Genomic DNA, 26,805 nt, shown 5'->3' on the forward strand with positions numbered 1-26,805 from the left:
TTAATATACTTGCAAGAAACCTGCTTTGAAATTATCATAAACACTAATTTATTTAAATTCAGGGAATATGTAATTTCATAGCAAAAATCAAATTTACTAATATTGATGTCTTTGGTCAAGTTGTTTGCCCATAAGGTAGAATACCTTAAGAGGTGCACACTAACAAAATATGTTTATAACTTTCCTGTCCTTCAACTAGAATGTTGCTTCATGGTGCTTGCGCTTTTCAATTTATTATGACCACTGACAGGTGAAGTGAATAACATTGGTTATCTTGTTAGAAAGGCACCTGTCAAGGGGTGGGATCTTTAGGCAGCATGTGAAAAGACCGTTCTTCGAGTTGATGTGTTGGATGCAGGAGAAATGGGCAGAGTAAAGACCTGAGCGACTTTGACAAGGGCCAAATTGTTATGGCCAGATGACTGGGTCAGAGCATCTCTGAAATGGCAAGGCTTGTGGGGTGCTCCCGGTCAGCAGTGGTGAGTACCTACCGACAATGGTCCGAGGAGGAACAAACCACAAACCAGCAACAGGGTGTTGAGCGCCCAAGGCTCATCGATGCACGAGGGCAACAAAGGCTATTCCGTCTGGTCAGAACCAACTGTGGGAAGACAACAAGCCAGTGGAGGGAGTGTGATGCTCTGGGCAATGTTCTGCTGGGAAACCCTGGGTCCGGCCATTCATGTGGACATCAATTTGACATGTGTCACCTACCTAAACATCATTGCAGACCAGGTACACCCCTTCATAGCAATGGTATTCCCTGATGGCAGTGGCCTCTTTCAGCACGATAATGTGCCCTGCTACAATACACACATTGTTCGGGAATGGTTTGAGGAACATGATGAAGTGTTCATGGATCGACAAGTCCGATCCATGGCGGCTCCACCTCGCAACCTACAGGACTTGAAGGATCTGCTGCTAATGTTTTGGTGCCAGATACCACAGGACATCTTGTAGGGGTCTTGTAGAGTCCCTGCCTCGGCGGGTCGGCGCTGTTTTGGCGGCACTCGGAAGACCAACAGCATATTAGGCAGGTGGTCATAATGTTTTGGCTGATCGGTGTATATCCTAATGTACATTGGATTAATAAAGAAGTGAAGCAGGAACCATTAAATTCTACAATAGTTTGCATGCACGGATTTTTTTATTTATTTTCTTGTTAAGAAGACTGTAGAGGGCTCAAAATGAGATTTTTTGATTGACTGCAATTTATTGACTGCAAGGTTCTGGGCATTGCTGTTTAGAAAGGAGCACCAATGGCAAGTTTAATGAAATTGAGTGTGAATGATGTGCCAGGTATGTTTTGTTCTTGGCATTGAGCAGACGACACAACAAGCATTGAAAGGATTGCTGTTGGGTCCTCAGGTAGCAGCGGTGACGATATTTCGCACTTGCATCTTTGTAGACCAGGTATAAATAAATATTTTATTTCATATTAATATTGTTTAATTTGATGCACCCCAAATTAGGATCTAACATTTTGATGAAGGCATAAATGCAAATTATCGGGGCAATTTGTTTTTCAGACAGATTGGAGATTTAGGTTAAAGATATAATGGTAAATAAGCAATGGCAATTTTAGAGAAATTTTACAATGGTCAGAATGATGAATTATTGTTCTAGAATATAAATTCCACTGGAAAATGGTAAAAGAGTGAAGAATTGCAATATATCCAACTTGGGGGTATAATCAGCTCCTCTTCCCATGTAACGTGAAGATTAGTATTTTAGTCGTCAGAAGTTAATCTTCACTCCAACCAAACTGGAAGCTCCTGTACTCCAGTGAATGCTACCAATTTCAGTCATGAAGCTAGCAACACACATATAAGTGGCAATCATTCTGTTGCTGTCTCTTTTCCTAGTTGTGCCCATATGTGTGGCAAGTCATTGCACATAAGATGCTTATTTATTGATGATGTTATAAAAAAAGCTTGCATCAATTATGCAATCTTTCTGTTGTACGGAAAACCTGCTTTACAGATTCTTTATGCAGCAACATGGAGAGTTATCCCAGTGGGTAACATGGAAAGCACAACAGAAATTGTGTTTGTTTTTGAAGTTCTGGTTGTATTTGAAGTTCTTCTTGGACTGTGCACATGCACACAACAATGTTCAATAGATCAAAAACATCATACAGTTATATCAGACTATTTAAACATACAACACAGACTGACAATTAAAAAAATAAAAAAAAATCTTTGAAATCAGGCGGAATATAAATGTACATTGCTGGTACACTCTGTAACCTAACAACACCTGCCTGTTGCACGTATAATAAGTAATAATCCAGCTTCGGCATTGTGCAAAACTATTTTTAAACCAGAGCTCCAAGGGCCCTTTACTGCATTGCTACTGATGAACCAAGGGTATTAAATGTACTCATCCATGAAGAAGCTGTTGATCGTGGCACGCATGGTCTGCTTCTGCTTGGTGTCCAGTAGGAGAATTGAGAATGAAATGAAAAACAAAATGTGATTAGTTCCTGATGATGTGAACATTATAAAGCAAGACAACATGGAAAAGCTCTTTAATGAATAGCATGAATAGAATTTATATGAATTGCATCAATCGAGAGTTGTTCATTTGCCCTCCCCATAACCTCTTCTATGACCTTAAGTAACCAATGAATTACATTTCTCTATGAATCCCAGCCTCTTTTTCCATCCACCTCAATGGTGCATAAACAGGTGACAGTGTCTATGCTTTATAGGTTCTTTGTGCAATAACATGAAGAATAACATGGAGAGCACAATAAATTGTGTTTGTTGCATTTGATGCTCTTCTTGGACTGTGCACACGCACACAGCAATGTCCAATAGATCAAAAACATCTTACAGTTGTATCAGACTATTTAAATATACTACATGCACCGACAGTAAAAAAAATAAAAATAATTTTCTTTGAAATCAAGTGGAATATAGATGGTGGCTGGCTGGCTGACCTAGTGAGTTACTCCAGCAATTTGTGTATTGCTCAGGATTCCAGCATCTGCAGTTTCTTGTGTCAGGAATGTGAATTGAACCTGCAGATTGGAAACCTCTCGGGGATAGTGAAATAAAGACAGGAAATTGTGTTCCTGTAAGTCCATTGTGTACTGCAATTTGTTCACAAAAGGCATTTCTCTGCTCAACGAGAAAATCAAGCTGTTCCCAGGTGGCATATTTTTTGTTTCTCTAGAGCTTTAAGAGCTTCTATGTGGCAGAGACCAGACTCCAGCTGGGTCTAGTTTAGACTGCATAGAAACAGCGGGACTTACTATGGCATATGTTTGTGCCTCTACATCAGTTGTCATCTAAACCAGTAGCCACAATGTAAAAGGATTGTCACTGATTCCCCAGTACAGATATCTGTGTGTGTCAGAGAAATCAATCAAGGACTCGGACTTATGGAGAGCGAGACTTTATTATCTTATAGAATTTTCCGAGGATGTAACTAGTAGAGTGGATAAGGGAGAACCAGTGGATGTGTTATATTTGGACTTCCAGAAGGCTTTCGACAAGGTCCCACATAAGAGATCAGTATGCAAACTTAAAGCACACGGTATTGTGGGTTCAGTATTGATGTGGATAGAGAACTGGCTGGCAGACAGGAAGCAAAGAGTAGGAATAAATGGGTCCTTTTCAGAATGGCAGGCAGTGACTAGTGGGGTACCGCAAGGCTCAGTGCTGCGACCCCAGCTATTTACAATATATATTAAAGATTTGGACGAGGGAATTGAATGCAACATCTCCAAGTTTGCGGAAGCTGGGGGGCAGTGTTAGCTGTGAGGAGGATGCTAGGAGGCTGCAACATGATTTGGATAGGTTAGGTGAGTGGGCAAATGCATGGCAGATGCAGTATAATGTGGATAAATGTGAAGTTATCCATTTTGGTGGCAAGAACAGGAAAGCAGACTATTATCTGAATGGTGGCCGATTAGGAAAAGGGGAGATGCAACGAGACCTGGGTGTCATGGTACACCAGTCATTGAAAGTAGGCATGCAGGTGCAGCAGGCAGTGAAGAAAGCAAATGGTATGTTGGCATTCATAGCGAGGGGATTTGAGTATAGGAGCAGGGAGGTTCTGCTGCAGTTGTACAGGGCATTGGTGAGACCACACCTGGAGTATTGCATACAGTTTTGGTCTCCTAATCTGAGGAAAGACATTCTTGTCATAGAGGGAGTACAGAGAAGGTTCACCAGATTGATTCCTGGGATGGCAGGACTTTAATATGAAGAAAGACTGGATAGACTCGGCTTGTACTCGCTGGAATTTAGAAGATTGAGGGGGGATCTTATAGAAACTTACAAAATTCTTAAGGGGTTGGACAGGCTAGATGCAGGAAGATTGTTCCCGATGTTGGGGAAGTCCAGAACAAGGGGTCACAGTTTAAGGATAAGTTTAGGACCGAGATGAGAAAGTTTTTTTTCACACAGAGAGTGGTGAATCTGTGGAATTCTCTGCCACAGAAGGTAGTTGAGGCCAGTTAATTGGCTATATTTAAGAGGGAGTTAGATGTGGCCTTTGTGGCTAAAGGGATCAGGGGGTATGGGGAGAAGGCAGGTACAGGATACTGAGTTGGATGATCAGCCATGATCATATTGAATGGCGGTGCAGGCTCGAAGGGCCGAATGGCCTACTCCTGCACCTATTTTCTATGTTTTCTATGTTTCTATTACGTGATATCACGGAGGAACTGGACTGGGAGACAGTTCCTTAAGAGTACAGATGACACGGGTTTATATACTGCCGAACAAACAAGTGTATGCGCGGACGAGCTCAGACTTGAGTTGCTTCAACAGCTTAGTCAGGGAATTACAATTTGATCAAAACTGCCTAAATTACATCAGATTCGTACATAGTAGGAGGGCGGGGGGGACTCTAGTTTAGAATCCTCTGCCTAGTGGATGTCTGTGTTCATTTATTTGTTTGTTTATTTGTTCTGTTGAAGGCGCATCCATGTCGTTGGACCGCTGCCCCCATCCAGAGGTGTCACCCATTTCTTCACCATCGTGGACAGATTCACAAGATGGCCAGAAGCCGTCCTGCTCTCGGAAACATCCATTGCGACGTGTACACGTGCCCACTGGATCACCTGCTTTGGTGTGCCGGTGGACATCTCCTCCGACAGAAGTGCGCAGTTCACCTCCGAGCTGTGGTCAGTAATGGCCCGGCTATTTGGCGCTCAGCTGAACCACACTATGGCCCACCCCATGCAAGCAAATAGCCTAGTGGAGCATTTTCACCGGCAAATGAAGGCATCGCTGAAGGCACGGCTCACGGGCCTGGACTGGATGGACGAGTTGCCGTAAGTCCTGCTGGGTATACGCACTGCCCCGAAGGAGGACCTGGCAATTTCCACGGCCGATCTGGTGCACGGCGCCCCACTTACGTTCCCAGGGGATTTCATCCCGGCTGCACATGGACATCAGGAACCGCCCACGGCCATGCTGACGCGCCTCCGTGAGAAGGTGGGCACGCTCTCTCCAGTCCCAACGTCCCGCCACGGACTCACCACCATGTACATCCCACCCGCCTTCCAGGACTGCCAGTACGTCTTCCTTCGCCGCGATTCCCACCGCACGCCACTGCAAAGGCCTTACGAGGGACCCTTCAAGGTATTGCAACATGATGCTATGACTTTTGTCATCAACATCAGGCACGAGACTGTCTCCGTGGACCGACTTAAGCCGGCACACTTGGACATTGACCAACTAATGCAGGTGGCCTAACCACACCGCAGAGGGCATCCACCATCACGACCGCACAAGCCCTCAACTCTGCCAACTGCGACCCTGAACACAGGAGACACGTAAACGCGATCAGGCTGCCTGACTCGTCATCCTAACCGCCTCCATTACTCCGGTTCGGGGGGGGGGGGTCATGTGGCGGACCGAGCCACTTTGGTATTGAACCGTCGTTTGTTGGGCTCGAAGTCTCGTGTGGACTGGGCATGATCTGGGCCGACCAATCACGTGGTCAGGGGGGGGGGGGGCCGTTGTGTGCCACAAAAACAAAGGATTTGGCAGTTGGGATTTGAACTTGGGCACGTGCGGGTGAGCAACGGAACTGTATTCGATTAATGATTAAACGGAGTGTTTACACAATGCGTGGACCTCCATACGGCCTTGTTTAAGCTAATATATATATTTTTAATAGTGACAGCGTTCATTTTAAATAGGCAGTTTTATATCACCCAACTCCCTGTGTTATATTTGAATAAGAGATGGGAAACTTGAAGCAGAATATCAATTGCTCGTGCAAGAGAGTCCATTAATCAGCTTCAACTTCACAGTTTGGAACAAAGGTGGTGCAGATTTTTTTTTCCCCTGGAGTTCAGAGATTAATAGTTTTCTAGAAATAGGATTTCACCTATTTTTGAGATGCTAAAGAATTGTTGATTTTTATGCCAGCACGAAATGAGGATCTCTCGAAAACATTGATAACTGCCTGGAAGGATTCGGGTGGTTTACACTCAAAAATATACACTAAAATAGAAGGTGTGCAGCTCCCAACAGGACAAAGCTACTGATACTTCACATTCCTGCATTTACTGAAAGGCCACAGCCGTTAAAGGCTAATTCCCTTTGACTCCAGACATCTGCGACACAATTCTGGCTGCCGTAAAGCAATTGTGAAATCTAATACTGAATTCAGAAAAAACGTGTTCACCAAGAGAGTGGCGAGAATGCAGAACTCATTGCCGCAAGAAGTGATTGGGTCAAGTCGAGACCCATTGAAGACAATTGCAAGTGACAGAAATGGGAATAGTGTTATGCTGATTGATTTAGTTGAGTAAAGCAGGATTAGGCTCATCCATGCCAAAATGGACTTCGGTTAGGCGGACAGTTTTATGCCGTATGTCGCAAGTATTTGAATGCAGAAATGGAGTTGGATGTGCTGTTGCATGAAATACAGTACAGCGGTCTTTTGGAAGGGGCAAGTGGAGTTGGTGGCAGGATATAGCATATGCTATAGGATATGGCAGGGGCAGGAGTAGGAGACCTGCCCTGGTCACCATTATAAGAGCTGACAGTGGATAGCTGGAGTCGTCTGCCCAGGAGTGAGAATCTGGCAATGGCACGTTCAACAATAGCACAAGATATTCAATGGTAAGCAGCACATCACTAAATTCTATTTTTACAGTCACAGTTAGTCATGCACACAGAGTCACAGAGACACTCTCACACTCTTTCATTTCATCACACTAATACAAATGCAGAATCACACACAACAAACTGTTACATCCATGCACCCCACTTTTATCAACACCATCCCACCCCCCGTCATAGTCATTTTACCCATTCCAATCACTATGCATTGGAAAAGCAGCCAAAACATAGTCTAATAATAAAAAACACTCAACCATTAACTCTGTTTAAGCCAAAATCAGTGAAGAATAAATTGGAGGCCAGCTGCATTGGAGGCAGACAAATTAGTTCAGCATCTCGACAGCCTGGAAAATATCATTCTCATCCTCTTAGGCCCAAATCACCTCCTGATCTGAGACTGAGCTGTCCGGGTCTGTTCATTAATAATGTTTCTTTGTGAGGACTACATCCTCTTTGACTTGAACTTCGACTTGAATTATCGCCAGGACCATCTGTGCTACGTGTCACCATGAAGGTTTTCTGAGAACTGCTTCCAAGTGCAATGACCAGTGTTTTGTCTAGACAGGGTAGCGGGAGAGCTCTATGGTTTCCTCTCACCAGAGAACCACTAGCTGCTGCAGGAGGAGTGGGAAGAGTAAGAGGGAAATTGGAAAGACTGGAGGATGGGGCAATAATGATAAGCGCCCACAGCACCCATGTGAAACTCGCACTGTGAGAGAATGGATGGAAGAATGCACTCAGAACACAAAACATAGAACAGTACAGCACAGGAACAGTCCCTTCAGCCCACAAGTCTATGCCGAACACAATGCCCAGTTACACTAATCTCCTCTGACTGCATTTGATCCATATTCCCCCAATCCCTGCATAATCATGTGCCTATCTAAAAGCTTCTCATATGCCACTATCGTAACTGGTTCCACCACCAACCCTGGTAGTATGATCCACAAATTTGCCCCATCATGAGGGACCTGGTCAATGGTCTTAATAAAGTCCATATGGACGACATTGACAACCCTGTCTTCATCAATCCTCTTGGTCACCTCTTCAAAAAACTCAAAGACATTAGTAAGACACAATTGGCCATGTATAAAGCTATGCTAACTATCCCTAGATATTTCGATCCCTAGATATTTCGTGCTGGGCGGCACGGACTTGGAGGGCCGAAAAGGCCTGTTTCCGGCTGTATATATATGGTATGATGACGATGATAAATCCTGTCTCTCACAATGGCCTTCGATAGCCCTTCTAGCACTAATGCTGGACAGGCTGGTCTGCAGATCCCTGGCTTGTCATTTCCAAGTGCTTTGCTTCACACATTTGTGGGTTAAATTCTATTTTTGACTTTTCTTACCAGCCCATCTATATCTTCCAGCAGTTGATAGATTTCTTCTTCACTCTCAAGCACATGTTCACTTAGTGTATCATGTAAAAGGCAAGGGATTGAGTACTGAGCCCCATGGAACCCATTGACAACAGGCTTCCTGTCACAAAAACATGACACATTTTGTGACAAAAAACACAGTGCCATTACAATCTTTACCCTTTGCTTTCCACAACTAACTTAATTTAAATCTAATTGCAACCCTATTTCACTTTCTTATCAACTCTACAAAGCCATGTAGATTGCAAGGAATGCTGTGCCCTCATCAACTCTCCTTTATACCTTCCCACAAAATTCAAAGCTTTAGGTTAGTACAGTTGGAGAGAGTTAGTTAGACCAGTTTTCATGTCAAATGGAGACACAATGAACTACAAATGCTGGATTTTAAGCAAAACACAAAATGCTGGAATAGCTCAATGGTTCAGGAAACATCTGTGGAGGGAATGGATAGGCAAAGGTTTGGATTGGGACTATTATTCAGATTCAACTTTAGACTTCAGAGTCTACAGAAGGGTCCCGACCTGAAACTTTGCCTGTCCATTCCCTGCACCGATGTTGCCTGACTTGTTAGATAACTTCAGCATTTTGTGTTTTGCTCATGATAAATACCATTGGTAACTGCAGCCTTATGGTGTTGAATTAGTTTGGTGTCATTAAAACAGCCAATTTAATTAAATTATTATAAACATGGACCATAACGAATGGAATTTATGCAGCAAACCCCTTGAAAATAATTACTTTCAGTACCAGTGCCTTATTTTAAGAAATGTTCTTCCATTTATTCTGTGCCTGAATACATGTCATACTTCGTGTGCATCCTGGGCTAAGGAGGTTTTATTTTATATCCTGCTGTGTGTTAGAATGTGTCATACATAAAATTTAGTGTAAAAGGGACATGGCGTTGGAACAAATGGCACCTGCTAAGGTGTTCTGTTAAGTTCTGAATTTGATTTCTGACAGAGCCCAGTGCTTCAGAAGCAAATTTTGGTAAATGCCAATAGAAGTCAGCAGTTCCCATTGCTTTGTTTTTCTTTTCATATATTTATTTTAATGGAATTTTTAGAGCTTGAATAGAACTTGCTCTAAAAGTAAAACATTATTCTGCGAGATACACAGCCTAACTTGCCATACCAAATAGCAAAATTATACCTGCATTGTACAAAATATAAAAGGAAGTCCAATGAATCTAGTGAATTAGCCAACCTTTGTTAAATCTATACTGAATGTTGAACTCTAAAATATATTCCTTCTGAAAACAATTGTCAGAAATTGTCCCTCCACAATTATCCTTCAATAATCCCAGGAGAATCCAAACATGTTTGTTCAGTCCTAAAGTAAAACACTTTTTCAAGATAGTCATATTGATGCAAAGGTTATCTTTACTCCATTAATTGTATGGAATCTAATAAATGTATCAGTCACATTGCACTATGCTGCCTGAATTGAGATGGAGTATACCAAATGTAAATAGGCATGTATTGCTAGTGAATAATTCATTCACAAAATAAATACATGTTGCATGAATATTTATGTGTGCAGGTATGCCACATGACCAGCCACTGGAATGCCTGATGGCAATCGATTGGAAAAAGTTGCCATTGGCCAAACCTAACAGGAAGGAGCAGATTTAGCATTTTTGGCACTTACAGGAAGGTATTAAAATACCTGGCAAGAGGACTTAATTGAATGGTCAATTGTGTTTTAATCATCGTCAGGTAGGAAAATGAGTATAGAAGTTGGGACATTATGTTACAGTTCTATAAGACATTGGTGAGGCTACACTTGGAGTATTATGTCTAGCTTTGGTCACCCCTCTTTAGGAAAGCTGGCATTAAGATGGAAATAGTGCAGAGGATTTTCCAGGATGAACCCAGGACTCGAGGGACATGTTGCCAGGTTAGATTGATCTCATCTGCCTGTATGTGATCCGCATCTCTCTATTCCTTACACTTCCACGTGCCTTTTAAACTCCACTATCGTAAATGCTTCTACCAGCATCCTTGGCAATGCATCCCAGGCTCCCACCACTCTCTGTGTAAAAAACTTGACCCACACATCTCCATTAACCTTTCCACCTCTCGCCTCATAGCTGTCCTCTAGTGTTGGACTATTCCACCCTGGAAAAAAAGATTCTGACTGTCTATCTTGTCTATGCTTCTCATTATTTTTAAATACTTCTACCATGTCTCCCCTCAGGTTCTGATGTTCCAGATACGATCCTGGTATTAGACTGAGGAATTTACAGTGCAAGGCTTCAATAACCCTTGCTCAGGAGGATGGCAGGAGTTACATTAGGCAGAAGTATGATTGTCAATGTAGCCACATCTCTACGTCCAAGCTGCCCTATAGATATAATGCGCAAGTTTAATTTAAATAGTGTGTGAAACTTTCTTGTAATCCAGAATATGGAAATACCCATCACCCCCCCCCCCCCCCCCCACCTCAACAGGAACCAATACTAAGCAACAAGCATCACGTTTTCATTTATAACGGAGGCAGATTATCAGGTTGAATAGGACAAGGCAAAACAAGCTTTCACAAAGAAAAAAATGTTAAGGTCGCATGCTGGGAATACATATATCCCATTTTATTGGATATTCTGTTTTACAATAAAGACAGCAACTTAGCTTGCAGGTATTGTAAGAATTGAGAAGGCAAATAGAACGTTGTCCTTGAGTAAGAGGGTAGTGTATAAAAGTACAGTAGCTATGCTGCTACAGTGTAGCAGGACAAAACCTAGATTAGGTACTAAATTCAATTTATCCTCCTTATTTAAGGAATTGTATGCAGTCCACTGCACGTAGTGCAGGCAAGGTTCACTAGATTGATTCCTTGGATGGGGGAGTTGGCTAAATGGGAAAGATGAAGTAAATTAGGATTTTACTATCTGTTGCTTAACTGAATGAAAAATGGTATTGAAACGTAAGATTCTGAAGGGGGCTAGCAGGGGATGGTGGGGGAAGGACAATGGTGTAAGGATGTTTCCCTGAGTAGGGGATTGCAGTGCTAGCAGTGTAATCTAAGGACAAAGCAAAAAAAAACAAGATTAGGAAAATTTCTTTGCTTTGAGGGTTGAAAGTATTTGAACTTCTCTACCACAGTGGACTTTGGATCTTGAGTGTTAACAATATTTGAGTTTACTTCCTTTCATCATCTATTCTTTCAGCTGAAGGGCAATTGAGAGTTATGGAGATCAGGCAGGAGAGTGGAACTGAGTCCAAGATCAGATCAACAATGATCATAGTGGATGGCAGAGTTGGCTCAAGAGGCAGCATGGCTATTCTCTGTCCCTATTGTCAGGGCCGTTTTTACAGCATTATGGGCCCCCGGGCAAAGCAGTGTACTGGGGCCCCTACCGTTACTCTCCCCCACCCCCCTTTCCCTACCAGCCCCCCCCTGTCGTGCCGGCGAAAAGCACTTACCGAAAAGCACTTAGCGATGGACTTAGGGTGCTACATTGTTGTGAAAAGCACTTACAGATCGCTGTGAGAAGCACTTAGTGACCAAAAATGTTGCGAAAAAAGCACTTATTGAACCTACATTTTTAAAGTAGTATTTATTTATTGCAAGTCACTTAACATACACAGATCAGCATGGGGCCCCTATGCTCGTGGGCCCCCGGGCAAGTGCCCATCAGGCCCATGCGTTAAGACGGCCCTGCCTATTGTTAGTTTATTCCTAAGAACATAAGAAAGTGTCCTGGAAATCAAAAAAATAAATCCATTTAACAAGTAGAAATAAGGTTTTTGTCTATAGGATTGTGTCAGTTTTGTATGGAACAACACAGAAATAAAGGTTTGTTACAATCAAAACCTGCCATAAGACATTTTATATCTGTTTTGTGATTCAGCTCTGACTCACTGCTTCATCTCCTGGTGATTATAGGCAGGCATCCTCCTCCTCGTCCCCCATCACCTGCATGGTTGCAGTCAGCTGAAAAATTGCATAAATGCTGAAAATATCAATTGAAAAGGAAAGGTGGGTAAATTCTCTCTCCCTGTGGAGAGAAGAGAAACGTTAATTCTGTGGGTGTGAATTATCCCAGGGAAAAAAAGCAGAGTTAAAGATTGTATCATCTGTGTTTAGCACCCAGATTAACTGCAACCTTCCAGTTTTTTTTGTTGTTGCAGGTTCTGAGGTGCTAATGAGTCCAGTGTGGGAGCCTCAGACTCTTCATGGATGGTGCAGGAGGGATGGATGGGCAAACCAGTTGTGATGTGTTGTGCTCCATCTGCCACTTGCGCAAAGCTTTTTTGTGTGATCCCAATATTTGACCTCAAGACTCGCAATCAATATTTTGCCAAATGCTCATTCTCCACTATAGGGCGGCCATGGTGGCGCAGCAGTAAAGTCGCTGCCATACAGCGCTTGCATCGCTGGAGACCCGGGTTAAATCTCAAATATAGGGCCTGTCTGTATGGACTTTGTACATTCTCCCCGTGAGCACACGAGATCTTCTCCGAGATCTTCGATTTCCTCCCATACCCCAAAAGACGTACAGGTTTGTAGGTTAATTGGCTTGGTGTATGTGTAAATTGTCCCTAGTGTGTGTAGGGTAGTGTTGATGTGCAAGGATCGCTGGTCGGTGCGGAGTCAGTGGGCGGAAGGGCCTGTTTCTGTGCTGTTTCTCTAAACTAAACTAAACTAAACTAAACTCATGGACCGGAGGTTCCCAGGAGTCAATGGGATTGCATTTTTATTAGGGAAACTTTGAGCATGTCAATGAATTTTTTTCTCTGCACACTTGGTAATCTCCTTCCATTCTAGAGCTTGTAATAGACTGTCTGCTAGAATGATACCCAACCATTAAACATAGAAACATAGGTGCAGGAGGAAGCCATTTGGCCCTTTGAGCCAGCACCACCATTCATTGTGATCATGGCTAATCATCCATAATCAGTAACCTGTGCCTGCCTTCTTCCCATATCCCTTGATTCCACTAGCCCCTTAGTGCTCTGTCCAACTCTCTTTTAAATTCATCCAGTGAATTGGCCTCCAATGTCTTCTGTGGCAGATAATTCCACAAATTCACAACTCTCTGGGTGAAAAAGTTTTTTCTTGACTCAGTTTTAATGGCCTCCCCTTTATTCTTAGACTGTGGCCCCTGGTTCTGGACTCCCCCAACATTGGGAACATTTTTCCTGCATCTAGCTTGTCCAGTCCTTTCATAATTTTATACGTCACTAAAAGACACATTCTTTATACGTCTCTAAAAGATGCATTCTTCTAAACTCCAGTGAATACAAGCCCAGTCTTTCCAATCTTTCCTCATATGACAGTCCTGCCATCCCAGGGATTAACCTTGTGAAGCTATACTGCACTGCCACAATAGCAAGGACATCCTTCCTCAAATTAGAAGACCAAAACTGCACACAATACTCCAGATGTGGTCTCACCAGGGCCCTATGCAACTAAAGAAGGACCTTTTTACTCCTATACTCAAATCCTCTCGTTATGAAGGCCAACATGGTATTAGCTTTCTTCACTGCCTACAGTACCTGCACGCTTACTTTCAGTGACTGGTGTACAAGGACACCCAAGTCTTGTTGCACTTCCCCTTTACCTAATCTGACACCATTGAGATAATAATCTGCCTCCTTGTTTTTGCCGCCAAAGTGGATAACCTCACATTTATCTACATTATACTTCATCTGCTATGCATCTGCCCACTCACTCAACCTGTCCAGGTCACCCTGCAACCTCATAAAATTCTCGTCACATTTCACACTCCCACCCAGCTTTGTGTCATCTGCAAACTTGCTAGTGTTACTTCTAATTCCATCAGCCAAATTATTAATAAATATTGTAAATAGTTGTGGCCCCAGCACCGAGTCTTGCGGCACTCCACTCGCCACTGCCTGCCATTCTGAAAAGGACACGTTTATTCCTACTCTTTGCTTCCTGTCTGCCAACCAATTCTCTATCCACGTCAATACCCTACCCCCAATACCATGAGGTCTAATTTTGCCCACCAATCTCCTGTGTGGACCTTATCAAAGGTTTTCTGAAAGTTCAGATACACTACATCCATTGGCTCTTCCTCATCCATTTTACTTGTCACATCCTCAAAACATTCCAGAAAATTAGTCAAGCAGGATTTCCTCTTCATAAATCCATGCTGACTTGGACCAATCTTTTTACTGCTGTCCAAATGTGCCATTATTACCTCTTTAATAATTGACTCCATCATCTTCGCCACCACTGATGTCAGGCTAACTGGTCTATCATTACTTGTTTTCTCTCTCGCTCCTTTCTTGAAAGGTGGGATGACATTAGCTACCCTCCAATCCACAGGAACTGATCCTGAATCTATAGAACATTGGAAAATGATCACCAATGCATCCACGATTTCTCGAGCCACCTCCTTGAGTACCCTGGGATGCAGACCATCAGGCCCTGGAGATTTATCAGCCTTCAGTCCCATCAGTCAACCCAATACTATTTCTCGCCTAATGCAAATTTCTTTCAGTTCCTCTGTCTCCCTAGATTCTCTATCCTCTAGTACATCTGGGAGATTGTTTGTGTCTTTCTTAGTGAAGACAAAACTGAAGTACCTGTTCAACTCTTCTGCCATTTCCTTGTTACCCATAATAATTTCACCTGTTTCTGCCTTCAAGGGACCCACATTTGGCTTTACTAATCTTTTTCTCTTAACTAATCTTTTCTCTCTAAAGAAGCTTTTACTATCCTTCTTTATATTCTTGGCCAGCTTACCCTCGTACTTCATCTTTTCAGCCCGTATTGCCCTTTTTGTTACCTTCTGTTGTCCTTTCAAAGTTTCCAAATCCGCTGGCTTCTTGCTACGCTTTTCTATGTTATACATCTTTTATCTTAATTTTATTCCATCCCAAACTTCCTTTGTCAGCCACGGTTGCCTCTTGCTCCCCTTAGAATCTTTCTTCCTGTTTGGAATGAAATGATCCTGCATCTTCTGGATTATGCCCAGAAATTCCTGCCATTATTGTTCCACCGTCATTCCTGCTAGTCAACCTTGGCCAGCTCCTCTTTCATGCCTTCATAGTCCCCTTTGTTCAACTGCAACACTGACACTTTTGATTTAACCTTCTCCCTCTCAAATTGCAGATTAAATCTAATCATATTATGGTCACTACCTCCTAGCAGTTCCTTTACCTTGAGTTTCCGTATTAATTTTAGTTCATTGGACAACACCAAATCCAGAATTGTCCTCTCTGGTAGGCTCCAGTACAAGCTGCTCTAAGAATCCATCTCGGGCACTCTACAAACTCGCTTTCTTGGCGTCCAGAACCAACCTGATTTTCCCAGTCTACCTGCATATTGAAATCTCCCAGAACCACAGTGGCATTACCTTTGTTACATGCCAATTTTAACTCCTGCTGCAACTTACACCCTATATCCAGGCGACTGTTTGGGGGCCTTTAGATAACTCCCATTAGTGTCTTCTTACTTTTACAATTCCTCAATTCTATCCACAGTGACTCTACATCGTCAGTCCCTATGTCACCCCTCGCAAGAGACTGAATTTCATCCCTCACCAACAGAGCTACCCCACCTCCTCTGCCCGCCTGTCCTTTCTATAGGATGTATAACCCTGAATATTAATTGCCCAGTCCCAATCCTCCTGCAGCCACGTCTCTGTAATCTCCACAATGTCATACCTACCAATCTCTAACTGAGCCTCAAGCTCATCCACTTTACTTCTTATACTTTGCGCATTCATATATAATACCTTTAATCCATTACTCACCTCACCTTTCACATCGATTCCTATTTCACTTGGCCATACTCTCCTATCCTTTCGTGAGCTTTCTGTCCCGTTAATTCTGGGGGCTTTCTTAACTTTTCCTATACACTCTTTCCCTTTAACTCCATCCTTGTCTATCCCATTTGTCCCCCCCCCCCCCATCAAATGTAAAGGAAGATCTCACCTCTTGATATTTTAGGATTAAAATGAGGAGAAAATTCCTTGGAGACAGGTTTGAAAATTTTAGAATTTACTCCAGAAGACTGTGGAAGATATCCAAATTCGACAGATTTTTAAACACCAAGGCAATCAAATGGCGTGAAACTGAAATGCAGATTTGAGGAGGAAGATCAGCCAGAATCTTCTCTGTTAATTGCATTAAACAAAACAAATCTGAATGGTTGTATGACTTCCTCCCGTGGGAATTAGTTAGGACCTGAGTGGAAAGCTGGGATACTATGAATGGATTTGAATCCATTGACCAACAAAAATAAACACATTAGGAAGAATAATAAAATGGACAAAGGGCAAATAAAAATCTAAAATGAATATTTTGGTGCAAATAATCAGATATCGTGACTGGCATCCCATTTGACACCTTAAGCTTGTCTTCTTGTTCCAGGGCTGACTTTAAGTTGGGCATTTTCTGGTTTCATTTTATTTTGAAAGCTCTTTTAAAGGTTATCTGCAAAATTTTGCTTTCATTCAATAAAACCTACATTTGAACAAAAATATGATCCATTTCCATTTCATAAAATATCAAATGTTCGCTGTTTTATTTCTCAGTGCTTGACATTTACCATAAGCTGTCTTGCTGCTTTGGAGAAAAAATCCTACACAACAGGGTGTATGTCACATGGAGCCAGCCTGTCAGTTAGAAGCTGCTGCCAATAAAATACTTCTTTTTAAATGAAAAATCCAGAAATATCAGCTTTCTCTCTAATTAAACTTGCTGGATCCGAATAAGATTAGAATGCAATTTCGAGGATTGTGTTAGCAAGCAGGTTGTGGGAGTGTTGAATAAAAGAATGTTACTACATGTCGGGAGGCCATTCATCCATCATAACTATATCAGCTAGAGCTGGAGCTGATATTGTTAATATTGTCATAATAGCATAATTCAATTGATTCAACCATTAGAAATAATATAAAATCCCAATTAATGTGAGTGTGGTCCAATGCATCTGAACCACGTGTGTAGCTATCTCCAGGCATTCTTTAAAATGGAAAGAAGTGAGGGGAAAGGGTGGGGGAAGAGTTGGCAAGTGAATACAAGCTATCTTCCCTCTACTCCATTAGTAAAAAGAGAGATCCCAACACAAAACCTCATCTGCTCATTCCCTCCACAGATGCTGCCTGATGCACTGAGTTCCTCTGACAGTTTGTTTTTCTAACTAAATCTTACTACCCTGAGGGTTCCACAAAAGCTAACCTTACTGACTCATTTGCCTTGCAAGAGCCTTACATGGCTTCAAGAATCTACTCAGTTTCTCTCACTTTTAACCATATTTTAATTAATTAACTTTGACTTATTGACTCTTAACTCACTTCATCATGATTCTTGATAATTTAAAAATCATTCAAAATCACCACTTATCATGCTCTGCCTCAATAGAAACCACCTCTGTATCTTTGGTTTAGCATCCTTGCCAACCGCAGTTTTGTACTCAAAACCAGCGACGGACAATCTAGCCGACTGCGACGCCTAAGAAACGGAGTCCCCCAAGGCTCGGTACTGGCCCCCATGCTCTTCAATCTCGATATCAGCGATCTGCCACGCACGACCTCACACCAGTATGGATACGCAGATGACTTGGCCCTACTGCACTCGGACAAGAGTTGGTCAAATGCTGAGGATGTGCTCTTGGCGGATATGGAACTTCGTGGGCTACCTTAAGACCTGGAGACTAAAACTGAGTGTGGCAAAAACCACCACAACGGCCTTTCACCTGAATAACAAGGAAGCTCAACGCCAGCTAACCGTCACCCTCAATGGGTCACCCCTACCCTACAACCCATTTCCTACATACCTCGGGGTGAAACTAGATCGGCAGCTGACCTACAAGCAGCACCTTGAAGCTCTCCGTGCTAAAGTCTCGGCATGGAACAACCTCCTGCGTTGCTTGGCCCGATCGTTATGGGGCGCCAGGACATCTACTCTTCAAACCAGTGCTCTTGCACTCATGTACAGCGCCGCTGAGTACGCCGCCCCAGCATGGTGCCGTAGCGCTCATACCAGCAAGCTAGACACCACCCTCAATGACACCATGAGGATGATCACCGGCTGCCTACGCCCTACTCCGATGGATCTCCTGCCGTTGCTCGCAGGTATCCCACCCGCCAAGCTTCGCAGAGAGTTCTTCACTCATAGGCTGGTGTGCAAGGCCCCATCGGATGCCAAACATCCTTTGAACCACCTCGCCCAGGATTCACAGCAACTGGGACTTCAACGCATGTCAGCTCCTCACCCTTTCTCCTGTCATGCAGCGACCCTCTGTGGCTCCGGTCTCAACATACTAGGAGCATGGAGAACCAGCTGGGAACAGACATCGCGACCTCCTCAATTCACTGTCGCACCGAACACCACAGCCCCACCCGGCTCGGACATGCCCCGCAAAGAGTCGGTCGCCCTGAACCGGCTCCGCACAGGGGTCGGCCGGTTCGACGCCAACATGCATCGTTGGGGGTTTCGTTCATCAGCAGCCTGCGTGTGTGGAGCAGACCAGCAAACAGCGCAGCACGTCACTTTCGACTGCACTGTCCTCTGTCCCCCTGGTGGAGGGGTAGACTTCACGGCCCTTGACAACAGCACATTGCACTGGCTACAGCGCCTGGAGGGCGTTACATAACTTCCGCTGCCTCAAACGCAAGAAGAAGACGAAGAAGATGTGTTTAATGATTTCTGTGAGGTAATACTTTTATGGGGGGGTTCTTTATTTTTCCATGAGATAAACAGAAACATCCTTGTATTTTATGCCATCCTTGGGGACCCGAAAGTGCAGAAAATATCCGAATCATGGTTTAACCCATAGTATAGTATAAATTTATCATTACTGATTTACATTTAAATACCATACATTTATTTGTAAAGCCCATTTAAAAAAAAAATTATTGTACCCACACTTTCAGGAAATGGTGTATAGGAAATGGTGTATAGGAAGGCCTTCATCTCACTGATCACCCATATATCCTTTCATTGTGGATGCTGCACCAGCCCTTCCTTCTTTGCAAATCTCCCATAGACAATAGACAACATCAGATGACACAAAATTTGGCAATGTTGTGGACAATGAAAAAAGCTGTCAAAGGATATAGCAGGGTACAGATTTGTTACAGATAAGGGCGGGGAAATGGCGGATGGAGGTTAATCCAAGCAAGTGTGAGGTGTTGCACTGTGGGAGGTCAAATGTGAGGACAAAGTGTAGAGTTAATGGCAAAACCCCTAACAGTATTGATGTACAGAGGGATCTTGGACTGAGACCATAGCTTTCTGAAAGTAGCAAATGCGTAACTAGTGGTTAAGAAGACATATAGTTTGCTTGCCTTCATCGGTTGGGGGATTGAATGAAAGCATTGGGAAGTCATGTTTCAGCTTTATAAAACATTGGTTAGGCCATATTTGGGTATTATATGCTGTTCTAGTCACCAGGAAGGATTTGGTTGCTTTTCAGATGACACCGAAAAGATTTTGCAGAAGGCTGCCTTGATTAGAGGATATTATGAAGAAGGAGAGGTTGGACAAACTTGGATTGTTTTCTCTGGAGCATTGGAGGCTGAGGGGAGACTTAATAGTTCATTAAATGAAGAGAGGTTAGACAGTCAGAATCTTGCTGCCTGACTAGAAATATCAAATACTAGAGAGCATAGCTTTAAGGTGAGAAGGGTAAAGTATAAACGAGATGTGCGGGGCAAGTTTTTTAACACCCAGTGATGGGGTACTTGGAATTCGCTGCCAGGGACGGTGGTGGAAACAGGTATGGTTGGGGCACTGAAGAGGCTTTTAGGTAGGCACGCAATTATGCAGGGAATGGAGGACATGGATCACAGGCAGAGAAAGGAGATTAGTTTAACTTGGCATCTTGTTTGGCACAGATGTTGTAGGCTGAAGGACCTGCTCCTCTACTATACCATGTTTTATATCATCAGCAAATTTTGAGAATGTGTTCCTAAGTACCCCCAAGTACACTTGAAACAACAAGTGCATGGGAACATCTTCATCTGCACGTTCAACAGTTCATTATTTTTACAGAATATTGTATGTAGTGGAACATCTAATCAAATAACTTCTCGACATTTATATGTACAACAACAAGCAACTTTATTTTACGTATCTAATCAGTCAATTATTCTGGATAACTCTCGTAGGATAATTAAAAATAATTTGCCTTTAACTGGCCTCTGCTGGTTATCCAAAGTAATTAACACATTCTTAAATGCTCAGTAATTTTATCTCAATTTAAGGATTCAAAGAGCTTGCCAAAAACCAGTTAGATTAATTACTTTAATGATACCTGGTTTAATTTTTCTCTCATCTTAAACAATCCACTCTCTCTGTTACCCTCTCCCCGAAAGAAAAAAAATGCCTTTTTAATGAGGATCAAATATTTGTGGCCAGTGCCTCAGATAAAATTGAGTTTATTCAGGAGCCCCGGGCACATGGAATGAATACCCAATGATTTCCTTGCTTTCAATTTTATCTTTTCAAAACTGATAAAAAAAAATCTAAAATTGTTTCTTGCTATTCATTGCTTGACCTTTCCTCTGTGTCTGGAGGTACATTCATCACAGAATTCCATTCTATGCAGTCATGCAAGATGGGATTTGATACTTCAACTTAATTTTATCTTGGTGCAGCTTATCAGGGATAATAAAGCTTTCTTTCCATAATGTAGTTATTGACAATATTTGGATACCATTTGTCCACTCCACACGCATGATAGATGTGGCCTCCCACAGCAGGGTAAAGCTGGGCTGGAGAGAGCATGAAGCATGATGAACTCATCTTGCACCTTCTGGCTGTTCCAAAATGACTTTAAATTCATCCCTTTGATGCTTTTTGATAGACTAGCAATTCAAACTTAGAGTCATAATGCACAGAAATTGTCCTTCGACCCAACTCGTTCATGCCAACCAAGATTTTTTTTTTTAGATTTAGAGATACAGCGCAGAAACAGGCCCTTCGGCCCACCGGGTGTGCGCGGCCCAGTGATCCCCGCATATTAACACTATCCTATACCCACTTTACCAAGCCAATTAACCTACATACCTGTACGTCTTTGGAGTGTGGGAGGAAACCGAAGATCTCGGAGAAAACCCACGCAGGTCACAGGGAGAAGGTACAAACTCCATACAATACAGCACCCGTAGTCAGGATCGAACCTGAATGGCAGCAACTCTACCGCTGCACCACCGTGCCGCCATGCCCCATCCAAGTCAGTCCCATTTGCCCATGGTTGGTGTGTGGTCAAGACAGCTGCTAGGAAGAAGCCAGCGTCTCTCCTGAGGTCAAGACTGAGTGGTCGGAGCAAGCCTGAGACCGCCAGAGCCTCTTCCTGCCTACAGACAATGTGGGATTGTGCTCACACACGGAGGTAAAGACTGAGCCGTCAACATAAGCCAGAGACCACCAGTGCAGTCGCTTCAAGCTCAAAGCTGGACTGTCAGGTTATGCCTGAGACCACCAGCACCTCCTCTTGAGGCAAGGGTGAACTGCAGAGAGGGGCCAGAGATTGCCACGCCTCCTCCTTCGAGACCGAGCTACCAGGGGAACCCAGAGATCGACAACACCATCTTAATGTGCCCACCTTAATACGATGAGGGACAGAACCCCCATGGGGTCTTGGACTTTCTTGTAACTGTAAATAAAATTGACCACGTTAGTTCACCCTACTTCGAGTGTCAGTGTGATCATTGCCGAACTCAGCGTCATCCCTGACGCCGCACCCGTTAAAATGTTCCTATCTATGTACCTGTCCAAGTGTATTTTAAATATTGTCATAATACCTGCCTTAACTACCTCCTCTGGCAGCTCATTACATATACCGACCACCCTTTGAGTGAAAGTGTTGCCTCTCAGGGTCCTAATAAATCTTGCCCCTCACATCTTAAACCCTTTCACCTTAAAACTATGTCTATTTTTTGATTCCCCTACGCTGGGTAAAAGACTATTCACCCCATCTATTTCCCTCATGATTTTAGACAAATCTATAACATCATCCTTCGGCCTCCTGTGTTCCGGATAAGAAAGTCCTAGCCTGTCCAACCTCTCCTATAACAATGGTCCTCAAGTCCTGGCAATATCCTCATAAATCTTCTCTGCACTCTTTCCACCTTAATGACATCTTTCCAAAGTATGATGACCAAAACTAAACACAATACTCCAAATGCAGCCTTTGGTAACGAAACATCCCAACTTCGATACTCAGTACCCTGGTAGATGAATGCCAATTTACCAAAAGCCATCTTGACCACACTATTTACTCATGATGCCCTTCAAGAGCAAAATAGATTTACAAGATGTTTACCAGGACTGGAGGGCTTGAATTATACAAACCCTTCTTTTATATTGAAGCAAAAGAAGCTGAAGGGTGACATTATGGAGCTGTATAAAATTATGAGGGACATTGATAAGAGATACTTGGATAGGTACATGGATAGGAAAGCTTAGGAAAACATGTATTTGGTACAGGTAAGTGGGATGAGCCCAGTGAGACAACTTGGTCGACAGGAACGAATGGGCTGCTGTTCAGCTCTACGACATAGATGAGAAAACTATGCAAATAGACTTAAACAAGCCATTATGAAAGTTTTAACATGAAAGAGACTAGTTACTTTTTTTTTTAAATTGATAAATTTTAAATTTGAAAAAGTCAAAATTTATGTCATTAAAACTAAATAACAGAGACAAAGTTGGAATATTAAAAAATCCATATGCAAACAAGGTGATAGGCATTTGAAGTCCAAGCCTACTGCCATGCTGGCAGCTCAAGATGAACTTTTAAAGACCAGTGTTCATATGGATCTTTTGTTCTCAATGTCACAGACATAATTGACCTCCCTCCCACAACACCACTGGGACAACTGAATGCAAAATAAACATCAACCTCTAAACAGCATCACTTTATGAAGTAGAAAGGGACCTGCCATTCTATTTTCAGGCTAATCACAAGGAAATTTTGTGAATACAGCTTCTTTTAAGTGAATAATCATCCATAATTGTCCTTTCCATTTTGTTCTGTTCCAAATTAACATTCTGGTAATGAACTCCATAGCTTTCGAATTATAATCTAGATTTATCATTTTGTCTTTGTTCTGTTATGCACAACTGATAAATATTCTCATAAATAACATTTCCATCAAAATATGTTCAAATTAATAAGTAGCAGCTACAATTTGTTAAGATGTTGCTTACATGTGAAGAAGCAGGAACATCACCATAGTAATATTTACCAGCATTCACTTTAACAGATATGGAACATAATTGAGTGTGAGGAAAACTGTAAATCTTCATTATTAATCTCTTATGGCTTGATCTTTACTTTACTTTCTGTTACCACAGAAGATAGTTGGCAGCCCATTCAACATCTCTCCTGATTTTTTTACCTCATTTCATTCAGGAGATTTAAGGCAGGCTGTCAGCTTGTTGTCATCGTCTGTTTTACACTTGTGCAAAATCAGAATTGAGCTCTTCTGTGTTTCAGCTCAACTCTTGAGAGGGTAAAGAGCAAACTTAAAATATCTTCAACTAACCCACCCACCAACACTCTTACATAAACATAAACAATTTTCTCTTGTTCAAGTGATTAATTTTGAACTTCTGCCCAATAAATGTGTATGTAGGATTTGGAAGACTGAGCAGTGGAAATGCAACTTGGATGTGCTGTATGGCATATTCCCCATTTAACACCACTCTGTAATTAATATTCAGATGCATTTACTTCCATGGAATTAAATGTTGGGTGGTGTTTCTACCAGACACCATATACTTTGGACCCTTGCATAGGAGATATTTTCTATTTCAATATTACTTAAGATTATCTAATGTAGAGTCAGGTCTGGTGTTAATGAAGGGGAAGACTTTAAAGAACTGCAGCATCTTCATCCTCCATAACAAATGAGAACTCTTTCATTCCTGGCAGAAGTACTTGTAATGTTCTTTAATTAGCCTTGAGAATGTGGGGAAAATTGTTCCAAGCCAACGGACGTGTAAGTTGGTAATGGGAGAATAGACAATGAAAAATATTGTGCCTGTGCTGTAAAATAAATTTGTCAAAATTATGCCGTCTGATCTGTATCAGGGAGTGATTGGGCTTTTAACTGTATATCTGTGCTCCTCTCTCATCCTTTCCCTGTTGTCTCTCTCTCTTTCTCTCTCTCCCCATTCCAACCTACCCATCCTGCTCCCTTCCCCGTATCTCCACCCTCCTTTCAGCCAACCTTCAACAACCTTTAAGTGTAGTCCAATTATAAGAGGCACAGATAGGGTAGACAGTCAGAATCATTCTCCAAAGGGTAGAAATGTTAAGGACTAGAGGGCATAACTTTAAGGTGAGAGAGATAAGTTTAAAGGAGGCAGGTTTTTTACAAAGATAGTGGGTGCTTAGAACATGTTGCCAGGAGTATTGGGAAAGGCCAATACGACAGTGGCATTTTAGAGGCTTTTTGATAAGCACATGGAAATGCAGAGACTGGTGCAAGAAAGGCCAGACTGGGACTGGGAGTGGGAGGGGGAGTTGAAGTGCTCAGCCACCGGGAGATCAGGTTGGTTAAGGCTGGTTAGGTTTTCGCTCAACACCTTCACTCAGTCTGCCTTAACCAACCTGATCTCCCGGTGGCTGAGCACTTCAACTCCCCCTCCCACTCCCAGTCTGACCTTTCTGTCATGGGCCTCCTCCAGTGCCATAGTGAGGCCCACCAGAAATTGGAGGAACGGCACCTCATATTTCACTTAGGCAGCTTCCAGCCCAACAGTATGAACATTGACTTCTCCAACTTTAGATAGTTCCTCTGTCTCTCTCTTTTCCCCCCTCCCCCTCAACCCCCCCCCCCTTCCCAGTTCTCCCACTGTCTTCCTGTCTCCACCTATATCCTTTCTTTGTCCAGCCCCCCTGACATCAGTCTGAAGTCGACCCGAAACGTCACTCATTCCCTCTCTCCTAGATGCTGCCTGACCTGCTGAGTTGCTCCAGCATTTTGTGATACCTTCGATTTGTACCGGCATCTGCAGTTATTTTCCTAAAATAACCTCGTGATTATCACTGTAGATCTGCCAACAATGCTTGGACTCTTTGAGTGAATGGCAGAGGTGGAGCTCAAGGTCCATACTGCAAGGTAGGGATGGGCTTTCCTGAGCTCCTTGACATTTCAGCAGAATGTCAACCTGGTGTTATTTGCAGGCCTGTTAATACCCATCAACCTGTCTGTGTCCCCACCAATCTTTGTCCACAGGCTGCCCAATTGAGATCCCAACAGAGTTCACTGGTGCAGAAGTTGAATACAACCTCAATTTCGTAGGTACTACCACATAAATTTCACTCATCTGACCTGTGGAGTTTTCCATCATTTTCTGTTTTCATTTTAGTTTCTAGCATCTAGCATCTAGCATTTGATTTTCATTCACTTTCTGCGTGCCTTATAGTCTATACCCACCTGGAGACTCTCCACAAGCATGGCAAGCCTCTTTAAAATGCCAGTATCTGAGCTGATAGCCACAAAACTTAGATAGAGTGACAGAAAATGGCTTCCTCAATTGTATTCAGTTACATGATGGTCAGGACAGCTGGGAGTTCTGAAATATCTAAAAGAGAATAAGAAGGGGATGATTATTAATCTTATGGGGTGAAAAAAGCACCATGAAAGAGTGACTATGAAAGTCACTACGAAACACTATGACAGAAAAGTTTACATTAAATGCAAAAGTGATGAAGTTCAATCTGAAAACAGGATTTACCATCTAAGCTAAAGAAACAGCAAGACGACTGTGGTCGATGAGAAAACTGCACTGCATTAAAGAATAGAACAGTGAGTGGGTAAAGTGTGACTTTTAATGAAACAGCTCATGGTTTGTAACGAATGTATATTTCTTTCAGACATAAAGACACAACAGAAAAAGTGGACCAATAATAGGTTATAGGAAAAATTAAAGTCTTTGAACAAAGGAACACTTACAATGTTGCTCATAAAAGCAACGTTAGTAACTCTGACAACTGGGAGAATTTTAGATTTTAGCACTGGATGACCAAGCAATTGATAAAGGAAACTAAATTATGAATGTAATCTGGAGAATAACCTTAAAAACATAGTAAATGCATTTTGACTACCGTCACTGAAGAAAACACAAAAAACCTCTAGAAATACTCAAAAACTAAGTGCCCATTTCAAATAAGAAAGAGGAATTAATGTTAATGAAAACTGTTAAGGAAATATTGTACTACTGAATAGTTAGCCTAAACAGTAACTGGGACAGTGGTGGAATGTATAGTAGAGGAGGCAGAATAAGAATGTCAGAAACTAATATCATGACTGAGCAGATTCAACTTGGGTTTATGAAGGGGACATGATATTTGACATATTTGTTGGCATTCTTAGTAGAGTAGATGAGGAGA

The 26,805-nt window shown here is 42.5% G+C and overlaps 1 long non-coding RNA gene across 2 annotated transcripts in view; it reads right to left on the bottom strand.

Moving 5' to 3' along the window:
* The window catches only part of LOC144598099 (uncharacterized), a 164,907-nt gene extending 138,931 nt beyond the window's left edge, over positions 1-25,976 (bottom strand). For both annotated transcript variants that reach the window (XR_013547825.1, XR_013547826.1), the window contains exon 1: positions 25,850-25,976. This is a non-coding gene — a long non-coding RNA (uncharacterized LOC144598099). The remainder of the gene's footprint in view (positions 1-25,849) is intronic.
* Between the last annotated feature and the right edge of the window lie 829 nt (positions 25,977-26,805).

This window comes from Rhinoraja longicauda, chromosome 11 (genome assembly GCF_053455715.1).
Source record: "Rhinoraja longicauda isolate Sanriku21f chromosome 11, sRhiLon1.1, whole genome shotgun sequence".
NCBI classification, from domain to species: domain Eukaryota; kingdom Metazoa; phylum Chordata; class Chondrichthyes; order Rajiformes; family Arhynchobatidae; genus Rhinoraja; species Rhinoraja longicauda.